This window comes from Ovis canadensis, chromosome 7 (assembly GCF_042477335.2).
Source record: "Ovis canadensis isolate MfBH-ARS-UI-01 breed Bighorn chromosome 7, ARS-UI_OviCan_v2, whole genome shotgun sequence".
NCBI classification, from domain to species: Eukaryota; Metazoa; Chordata; class Mammalia; order Artiodactyla; family Bovidae; genus Ovis; species Ovis canadensis.
The window spans coordinates 98,244,790-98,255,120 of record NC_091251.1 but is presented as its reverse complement, the minus strand read 5'-3'; positions in this window follow the sequence as shown (position 1 = coordinate 98,255,120).

Below are 10,331 nucleotides of genomic sequence, written 5' to 3'. Positions count from 1 at the left end.
TGTGAAAGTGAAAGTCACTCAGTCGTGTCCTACTCTTTGTGACCCTGTGGACTATAGAATCCATGGCATTCTCCAGGCCAGAATCCTGGAGTGGGTAGCCTTTCCCTTCTCCAGGGGATCTTCCCGACCCAGGGATCGAACTCAGGACTCCCACATTGCAGGTAGACTCTTTACCTGCTGAGCCACAAGCAAATATTTAAAGCAATTATATACGATAAAGGAGGGAAACGGAATATAAAGGGAAGTAAAGTTTCTACAATTCTTTTGAACTGATAAAATGGTGATACCAGTAGATTGTGATTTGTACATATAATAATTAAACTTTGAGTCTCAAGGGAAAGGTCAAACGGAAGATTAGACACAACTGGAAAGAAGAAATACAAATAAATGTGAAAGATAGAGATCTCAAACATTTTCCAGAATTTAGTCCAAAGAGGCAAAGATTTGTAAAATATGAAAGATGTTAAATGCATGGATGGTGGTGTGTGATCTAGGATACCCCTGTCTGTGGTCCCAGAAGGAGAGAAGGAGAATGGAGAAGAGCCAGTGCTTGAAAGAGATGAGACCTGAGGATTTCTCAGAGCTGTTGAGAGACATCTATCCTCACATCCTGGATGTCCAAGAAACTCTGAGCACAATAAACTAAAAGACATTCATCCCAAGTACATCACAGTAAAATAGCAAAACGTTAAAGAAAAGGGGATTTTAAAAGTAGCCAGAGAAAAAAGACAGATTACTCACAAAGAAATAACAGTTAGGCAATGGGTCACTTATCATTAGCAATGTTGAAAACTGGAAGACAGTGTTAATATTGTCTTCAAAATGTCAACCTAAGATCTAAACTATTTTCTAAGATCTAAAGAGTCCCTTGGACTGCAAGGAGATCCAACCAGTCCATCCTAAAGGAAATCAGTCCTGGGTGTTCATTGGAAGGACTGGTGCTGAAGCTGAAACTCTAATACTATGGCCACCTCATGCAAAGAGTTGACTCACTGGAAAAGACTCTGATGCTGGGAGGGATTGGGGGAGGGAGGAGAAGGGGACGACAGAGGATGAGATGGCTGGATGGCATTACAGACTTGATGGACATGAGTTTGAGTGAACTCTGGGAGTTGGTGATGGACGGGGAGGCCTGGTGTTCTGTGATTCATGGGGTTGCAGAGTCGGACATGACTGAGCGACTGAACTGAATTGAATTGAAAGTAACACACATGAAGGAAGACTCAGTTTCACTACAGTTAATATTTTATTAAGTGCCTACTATGTTCTAGGCCAGAGAAGGCAATGGCACCCCACTCCAGTACTCTTGCCTGGAAAATCCCATGGACAGAGGAGCCTGGTAGGCTACAGTCCATGGGGTCGCTAAGAATCGAATACGATTGAGTGACTTCCCTTTCACTTTTCACTTTCACGCACTGGAGAAGGAAATGGCAACCCACTCCAGTGTTCTTGCTTGGAGAATCCCAGGGACGGTGGAGCCAGGTGGGCTTCTGTCTATGGGGTCGCACAGAGTCGGACACGACTGAAGTGACTTAGCAGCAGCAGCAGCAGCATGTTCTAGACACTATTATGAATCATCAGTTTGATGAGGTAAGCGTGATAATTCCCATTCTCATGTATGGGAAAACTGAGGCTCAAGGAAGCTAAGAGACTTGCTCAAATCCTCCTGATTCTAGAGTCCATGCTCATTACCCCCCTCCCCACCCCCCGCCCCACTGAGGAGGTGCACCTTAGATTAACAGCAGACTTTCCAGGATCCTTCCATTTCAAGGCTGGATTCAGGATGGACATTTGGAAGACAGGATGTTATCTATTTGAGGAGATGGAGCTTTAACTCCCACATATCAAGTTTACCACTTTCACCTGGAAAACCTGGGCAAGCCTGTGCAAACAAGTGATCAGGTCTTGGATGGAAGAGCTTTCTTGGTAATGTCCTGTGAGTATTGTATGTGTGATGCTGTTGGGGGGCAGAGGGGCTAAGGAGAGCAATTCAGCTCTATTCTCCTTTCTCTGTCCTTGATTTTTGCCTCTCATGCCCATCTGGCACGTCCAATACTGCCCAGCTTGGACAGTCCTGCCATGATGTTATAATATCATTTACCCTGCACGGTTGCCATGAAGCAGTGAGCAAATGTCCAGAAGAACACCCTCCCAATGTGTCCACTCCATCAAGATTGCTCTCCTCTCTGCGCTGTCTTCATCTCTATCGGCAACATCTGATGCCATGATCTGTAACTGGCAGTGAGAATCCAGGGACAAAAAGGCCAAAATGAGATGACCACTGTCAACAGGACGCAGCCAACATTCTTCCAGTCCCCAGTGGAAAAAATAACGTCAAGCAAAAAGATCATAAAGAAGCAAACATTGCTTTTCTGTGGGAGGAGAGGGAAAAAAAGTGGGGAAGGAAAGGGGAAGAAAAGTGGAAATCCCCATTATTCTTAATCATTACATGGTGTACTAGAATAATATGATTATTCATTGGCATTCTAATTAGGCTTAATAAAGAGTAATGGGTATGAGAGAAGGCCTGGAACATGTGTGGTTTTGTACGGTATGCATACCCCACGCTGCCAGGGAAACACAGGACCCACACCAAGTCCAGGACACAAGGACTCAGAGGCTAGAACAGGAAGTCACTCAGGTCAGCTGGTGCCCAACTGCAGCTGTCGGTGGGTAGCTCTGTCTTCACGGCAGTGAACTCACCACGGACTTCGTGGTTCTTGAGGCCACGTCTGCAAGTGGACTCCTAGTTAATGATAACGATGGCTTTGCTTCCTCCCTCCCTCTCTTCTTTCTTCCTTCCTCCTAGTTTCTGGGCGAGATGGGGCTGGTTAGACTGCGGTCAGCATGGGCAGTGAACTGGCCCAGGGTGAGGATAAAAGGATAGAATATAGCTTAAAGTCCTTCGAGCCCTAGGGGCTACATGGGTGTGTGAGTTGTGATGGGTTATACTGGTTTTTTAAAAAAAGGTCAGAAACTTATTGTAACAAAGGCTTCTCCTCGTTTATCCTGCATGCTAATCACAGGTCAGCAGGAGGCCCTACTCGATGTTGTCAGTTCTCTAGGATTCTGCCTGATGGAGGAGCCACCATCTGGATCATGGCAGGTTTTCAAAGTGGAGGGAGGGAGAGTTCTGGCATTAAACGCTTCAGCCTAAAAGTGACGATTGGTAATCCTGCTTATAGCTCATCGACCAGAAAAATCACACGGTCCCTACCATGTGAGGGGGGTGGGCTGCGGCACAGGGTGGGCAGAGGAGTGCAATCCTGCTGTATGATGAGCAGGTGGGAAGTTGGAAATATTTGGTGAATAGCATTAATGAGTTGAAGAGGTTCCGTGGTTCCAAGCTCATTTGTCATGAGCTTCCCCAGGCTTGTGGCCATCAGCTACTCAGCTGTCAAATATTTGCTGAGGGCCTATTCTCAGTCCATCACTGGGTTGGATTCTGGAGATACAGAGGTGAATAAGCCATGACCCTGCCTTCAAAGACCTTCAGACTTATGAGGCAAGTAGACAAGTAAACAAAAAATTGGGGCTCATTATTCTCAGTACTATGATAAGTAAATGCAGTTGCTGCGGAAGCACATAATCTAGCCTGAGAAGTCTGGGCTGTCTTCTCTTTTTAAATTGTTATCTGTTTATTTTGTTTTCGGCTGTGCTGGGTGTCTGTTTCTCTGCACCGGCTTTCTCCAGTTGCTGCAATTCCGGGCCGCCCGTTAGTTGCTGTGCACGGGCTTCTCATTGACGGGCTTCTTCTTGTTGCAGAGCATGGCCTGCAGAGCACAGGCTTCAGTAGTTGCAGCTCGCAGGCTCTAGGGTGTTGGCTCAGTAGTTGAAGCGCACTGGCTTAGCTGCCCCGTGGCATGTGGAATCTTCCTGGACCAGGGATCAGACCCCATGTCCCCTGCATTGACAGGCAGACTGTCAACCACTGGATCACCAGGGATGTCCTGGGCTGCCTTCTGAAAGGAGGTGACGCTGCAGCGGATCCTGAGGATTAAGGAGGAATGCGGAAGAAGAAGAAAGGAAGGGCGTTTCCAGCAGAGGGGCTGCTATGTGCAAAGGTATAGACGCAAAATGCTTTCAGAGAAAAGCAAAATGTGACTGGTGAGGTAAGGAATGCAATTAGTGAGAGATGATATTGGAGAGGCAGGCAGAGGCCAAGTCATGAAAAGCCTTGTCTTCCATTGTGTAGACTGTGAATTCGTCCCTCAAGTCATATCCCACTTACATTGCTACATACTTAATACCTTGGCTTCCCTGGTGGCTCAGAGGGTAAAGCGTCTACCTGCAATGTGGGAGACCTGGGTTTGATCCCTGGGTCGGGAAGATCCCCTGGAAAAAGAAATGGCAACCCACTCCGGTACTCTTGCCTGGAAAACTCCAGGCACTAACCCATTATATTGTTATCCCACTTATATATAATTCATATCCCACTTATATTATTACATACTTAATATCTTTATTCAAATCACCTCACTTTTTTAGCCTTATGTACCTACTTTAACCTCTTCCTAAGTAAAATATTCAGAAAACTAAGATCATGGCATCAGGTCCCACCAGTTCATGGCAAATAAATAGGGAGACAGTGGAAACAGTGACTTTATTTTTGGGGGCTCCAAAATCACTGCAGATGGTGATTGCAGCCATGAAATTAAAATAAGCTTGCTTCTTGGGAGAAAAGCTATGACAAACCTAGACAGCATATTAAAAAGCAGAGACATTACTTTGCCAACAAAGGTCTGTCTAGTCAAAGCTATGATTTTTCCAGGAGTCATGTACAGATGTAAGAGTTGGATCATAAGGAAGGCTGAACCCTGAAGAATTGATGATTTTGAACTGTGGTGTTGGAGAAGACTCTTGAAAGTCCCTTGGACTACAAGGAGATTCAACCAGTTTATCCTAAAGGAAATCAGTCCTGGGTGTTCATTGGAAGGACTGATGCTGAAGCTGAAACTCCAATACTTTGGCCACCTGATGCAAAGAACTGACTCACTGGAAAAGACCCCGATGCTGGGAAAGATTGAGGGCAGGAGGAGAAGGGGATGACAGAGGATGAGATGGTTGGATGGCACCACCGATGTGATGGACATGAGTCTGAGTAAACTCCGGGAGTTGGTGATAGACAGGGAGGCCTGTCGTGCTGCGGTCCATGGGGTTGCAGAGAGTCGGACACGACTGAGCGACTGAACCGACTGACTGAAGCAAATATATGTAGATCATATTTGGGCAGGTTCGTGATATTTTCTCTAATACACATTGAAATAAAGCAAAACAAAATTTTTTAAAAAATTTAAATATCCATAAGCCACCAGAAGACATTCCATATTCATGCTTTGAGAAACATGGTCCTAGAAGGGAGGGACTAAAGTCCAAAACTGTGCTCCTTTTCCAGGTCTGCTCCCTAGGTGCGCAGGTGACCTCCCTTCACCATCTTCATACTCAGATCTTTTCAGCAAAGATGAAGCTTCTGACCTCCTCTCTTGTTTGAGTTCTTTTCTTTCCAGCTACTCAAGGTTTCAGATAACATACTTGCAAAGGGTTTCTTATGACCAGACCAGCTCTATGAGCCCATGGAGGGCACTCAATACCTCCTTCCTTGTTAAATGCTATTGGACAGTGTTGGATCAATGGCAGTTCCTGAAGTTATATGAACTGCTGACTTACCTGGCCTTGCCTGCTGGCTGGGAAGCAACATTCAGGTCACAGGTGCATCCATGTCTGGGCTCAGGCTTGGAGGAATTCCCTTGGTGTGAAACGCCTGGAGTCACTGCCATATATGACATTCTCTCAAAGGACCTCACAGTTTTCTCAGAATTCTCCTAGGGATTCATAATTGCTAGATGTATGTCCTTTACTCCAAGGAGCAGACAGTAAAGTTAAGCAAAATTGCTACCTCTTTCTCTATTAAAATTCTTCCCCAGGCCAGAGGCAGCTTTCTTGACAATTCAATCTGTGTCATTTCCAGTCACTTTCTGATTCAGGATTCTAACAATTTATCATCAAGGTCACTGATTGTAAGCACTAGACAATGACCCTGGAGAAAAAGGAATTTTTCTGGAGCAACACAGGACAGTTCAAAGAACTGAGATGATGGGGAATCTGACCTTAGGAAAGGCAGCAACTGCACAGTTGGGTAGCTGGACAGAGGGCAGGTCCTTCAGGGGGGACTGCCATCTGGTGACCCTGCCTAAGAGTCTGATTGGCCACGCTCGGCTCCTGGCCCTGCTGCTTGCTGCGGAAGCCAGTATGATTGACAGCCTTGCCAGCACCACGTGGAAAGGGAAGGGTGAAGTGGGGTGCTCTTATCATAAAGAGGGAAAAAGGCTGAGAAAACCACAGATATCCATTGCTGAGTTGCACAAGGAATAACAGAAGAAAAAAATTGGAAGGCGGTTTAGAGTTCATTTACTCAACCCCACAAGTTAGGGGTTAGGTAATGAAGACCCAGAGAGGTTAAATAACATGTCCATGGCAAAGTCAGGCCCCAAATCCAGGCAGGTCTCTCTGACTCTGAGAGCACGGCTTCTTCCACTTCACACTCTGCAATGGACAAAGGAAGAAATACTACACAGTTAAGTCGCAGATCTTCTCATCACCCCAGGTGATTTACTGAAATACAGCAGGTGTATTTCAGTTTGCTTATTCTTGGAGTATCTTTAATATTTTAGCTGCTCTATAAAAGAGGGTGGGACAAATGCCCTGCAACATTTGTGGAAGCCAGCACCATCTGGTTGACCCCAGGGGTGTGTGTGTGTGTGTGTGTGTGTGTGTGTGTGTGTGTGAGGTTCCTCCAGTCGCATCCAGCTCTTTATGACCCCATGGACTGTAGCCCACCAGGCTCCTCTGTCCATGGGATTCTCCAGGCAAGAATACTGGAGTGGGTTGCCATGTCCTTCTCCAGGGGATCTTCCCGACCCAAGGATCGAACCCGTGTCTCTTATATCTCCTGCACTGGCACGTGTGTTCTTTACCACTAGCACCATCCAGGTATGGAAGGGAGCAGTAGGGTCACAGGAGTCCACTACTGCCCAGGAAGGGGACACTGAGAAGGACAGCTGGCTCGGGTTGACGTCCCTCCCTCTCAGCAACCCCAGGGTACCCATCTCCCCCTAGTTTCAGAAGACACCCCAAGGAAGATGAATTGGGCGGTTGACTCTGAGCAGAAGGGGACTGAGAACCTGCGCCTCTTCTGAACGCAAGGCACTGCCTGGTGCCTGCGTCTTGGAATGTGCTGGCTTCATTGCTCTGACAGCATGAAAGATGTTTGGTTTTGTTCCCAGCGCTGTTATCATTTATCACCCTCTTGTAAAAGTTGGCACCCTCTGCCTGTTCCCCCTGCCTTCCCTCACTCTCCCCAACCCCATCTCTGACCCAGCCTCCTCATTCTGCCCCTGAGGGGAGCCCTCTCGCATTTACCCCAGAGGACATTCTCCCACATCGCTCTCAGGAGTGCTCCAGGAGACCCTGCAACTGAATTCAGCTCATAAATATGTCCCGAGCAATTCTTCTGGGGAAAGTAATGTGCTTGGGGCTTTGGGTGGTAAAACATAAGTTAGACAAGTCCCTGACTACACAGGACCTTGCATTCAGACCAGGAAATAACTAGGAAGTACCGGGCAACACAACACAGGCCTGTGCAGAGGGAGGGAGAAGGGCCACACGTCTGGAAAGTTCGGGAGAAGCAGCACTGTCAGCCTTTCAGGGAGCAGAGGCTGTTGGGTGGGAGATGGTGGAAGACAGAAGACATGGGGGAAGAGGGAAAGGAGAAGGAAAGACGAAGATGTCAGTATTTTCAGAACAAAATGGCAGAGAACACAAAGAGATGAAGATGGCAGCTGGAAGTGGAGCTATCAAATCTGAGCTAATTTGAAGGTGTAAGAGGAGGAGCCAGTGGAATGGGCAAGGTTGAAGGTATAAGAGAGAGGAAATAACTGATGAAGCAAAGGCCCCAAAGGGGCTGGGACAGGGCTGACTGTGGAGGGAAGTCAGAACTCATTTCAAGAACAAAAGTGAAAGTTGCTCAGTCGTGTCCCACTCTTTGCAACCCTATGGACTATAGAGTTCAAGGAATTCCCCAGGCCAGAATACTGGAGTGGGTAGCCTTTCCCTTCTCCAGGGGATCTTCCCAACCCAGGGATCGAATCCAGGTCTCCCTCATTGCAGGCAGATTCTTTACCAGCTGAGCCACCAGGTAAGCCCAAGAATGCTGGAGTGGGTAGCCTATCCTTTCTCTAGTGGGTCTTCCCTGCCCAGGAATGGAACCGGGGTCTCCTGCCTCACAGGGAGATCTTTACCAACTAAGCTATCAGAGAAGCCCTCCAGAACAAAGAAAAGGAAGAAACTGGTGTGTGACCATGAAGAGAAACTTGGTGATAAAAGGAAGCTGCACTGACTCCATCTTCTTAGTGAATCAAGAGCTGAGGTCACCTGGCTAAAGGATGAAACTGACTTGGGGCTGGCCTTAATAATACTGGAAATTGGAATATCTGGTGAGGAAACAAGAAAAATATAAACTAAAACGTAAAATAAAAATTCTGACCAATGACAGAGTTGTCTAACATTGAGCCCCATGCTGAGAGGCAGTCTCACCCCTGGGCCTTGGCACATGCTGTTTTTACGGTTTAGAACACACTGCCCCTCACTCTGTGTGGTTAATATTTTCTCATCTTTCAGACCCTGGCTTAAATATCGTCTCTTCAGAGTGACTCTCCCCAGTATTCCCACCTGAAGTAACTTTCCTCCCCATCCAATAACTCTCCATCTCAGCTCCTTTATTCTTTTCTATCCCTCACACTTATAGTTACTTTATTAACTGCTGCTGCTTCTTTGTTAGAAAACCTGTCTAACCCAAGTCGTATGGAAGCACCAGTGAAGCCGAGACCATGCTTATCTTGTTTACTACTGGATCCTTCATGTCTACCCATGTATCAAACACAAATAGGTGTTGAGTAGAGAAATGAACGTGTGTTTGGAGTAGAGTTAACAGCAAGCCTGAGTGGTTTGCCCCAAGGTTGAGGACCACAGGCAGAAGCTAAGATGGAATTGGGTATGCAGGACATGTATCAGTGGTGGGAAGTAGGGGGAATCTGTGAAAGATCAAGGGAAGGAACCAAAGTTGTTGCAAATGGTCCAGAAGGCAGAACCAGGATGGGGCTGAAATGAAAAAGAAGTCAGAGCTGGGTTCAACCCATAATTTTGTGATTAGATGTGTGCAGAAATGTCATGGATTGTCTAAGGTGTAGGGTTGCCAGATTTAACAAATGAAAATACAGGACACCCAGTTAAATTTGCATTTCAGATAAAAACCAAAAATCTCATGCAGTATTTGGGACCTGCTATGTCTCCCCAGGTGGCTCAATGGTAAAGAATCAGCCTGCCCAGTGCAGGAGAGGTAGGAGATGTGGGTTCAGTCCCTGGGTCGGGAACATCTCCTGGAGGAGGAAATGGCAACTCACCTCACTTTAACGATATATATGAAGCATGTCACGATAGGTGCATTTTATCAAGGGCAGTGTTACAGAGGCCATTCTGTATTTCAGGGTTTGCAGCCCATGGAAATTTTATGGGTAGAAGAGCCTGGCGGGCTACAATCCATAGGGTCAACAAGGAGTTGGACACAACCTAGCGTGCATGCATGCTATGCTAGAAATTATTCCTTATTTGTCTGAAATTCAAATTTAACTGAGCATCTGGGATTTTTTTCTGATAATCCTACCAGGACGATAAGTTTTGTCCTTGAAGTTTTGTCCTTTTGTACAAGCCGAGTCTGGAGCACCACCTAGAAGACCACTGGTTGAGATAACAGATGGTGGGCTTGGGTTGAAGAGCCCCACCCCACCTCCAATCAGGGATTCAGTTTCCCCAGGTTTCCTGGGACAGAGTGACCAGGCATGGGGCATCCTCTGCTCCCCGAGAAGGCTTTAATTCTCTGTCCCTGAGCCTGGCAGCTCCTTGTTTAGAGCTTGTCCTTCAATTGCCTGCAGCAGCATCCCACACCCTGTAACCCCATCCAAGAGCAGCTAGCCTGGGGCAGGGGTGTGTGTATGTGTCTGTGTGTGTCTGTGTGTGTGCGCTTGCACGCGTGTGCTGCCTTAGGTCATCCCTACCACTGGGCACAGATGTGGACCCACTCACCCACCCCTCCCACACCAGGGCTGGGCTCCCTCCCCCAGCGCACTTGATCTGGCCCTTCTCCTGGGCTGCGAGCCGTCACCCACCCCTGGGCTGCCCCCTCAGCCTGCCGTCACTGCGCACACTCGATTAGGGGATCTGAGTGACTTACAGGGGCTCCTCTTCCCCAGGGTCGGTATTTGCATCGGGTGATGGAT